Raw genomic sequence first — 797 nt, forward strand, 5'->3', positions numbered from 1 at the left:
TTTCTTGAAGAGATCTCTAGTCTTTCCCATTCTCTTGTTTTCTTCTATTTCTTTGCATTGATCTCTGAGGAAGGCTTTCTTATCTCTTCTTGCTATTCTTTGGAACTCTGCATTCAGATGCTTATATCTTTCCTTTTCCCCTTTGCTTTTCGCTTCTCTTCTTTTCACAGCTATTTGTAAGGCCTCCCCAGACAGCCATTTTGCTTGTTTGCATTTTTTTTTCCCATGGGGATGGTCTTGATTCCTGTCTCCTGTACAATGTCACGAACCTCAGTCCATAGTTCATCAGGCACTCTATCTATCAGATCTAGGCCCTTAAATCTATTTCTCATTTCCACTGTATAATCATAAAGGATTTGATTTAGGTCATACCTGAACAGTCCAGTGGTTTTCCCTACTTTCTTCAATTTAAGTCTTAATTTGGTAATAAGGAGTTCATAATCTGAGCCACAGTCAGCTCCTGGTCTTGTTTTTGTTGACTGTATAGAGCTTCTCCATCTTTGGCTGCAAAGAATAGAATCAATCTGATTTCGGTGTTGACCATCTGGTGATGTCCATGTGTAGAGTCTTCTGTTGTGTTGTTGGAAGAGGGTGCTTGCTATGACCAGTGCATTTTCTTGACAAAACTCTATTAGTCTTTGCCCTGCTTCATTCCGTATTCCAAGGCCAAATTTGCCTGTTACTCCAGGTGTTTCTTGACTTCCTACTTTTGCATTCCAATCCCCTATAATGAAAAGGACATCTTTTTTGGGTGTTAGTTCTAAAAGGTCTTGTAGGTCTTCATAGAACTGTTCAAC

Source organism: Bison bison, unplaced genomic scaffold (assembly GCF_000754665.1).
Source record: "Bison bison bison isolate TAMUID 2011002044 unplaced genomic scaffold, Bison_UMD1.0 scf7180017864472, whole genome shotgun sequence".
Lineage (NCBI taxonomy): Eukaryota > Metazoa > Chordata > Mammalia > Artiodactyla > Bovidae > Bison > Bison bison.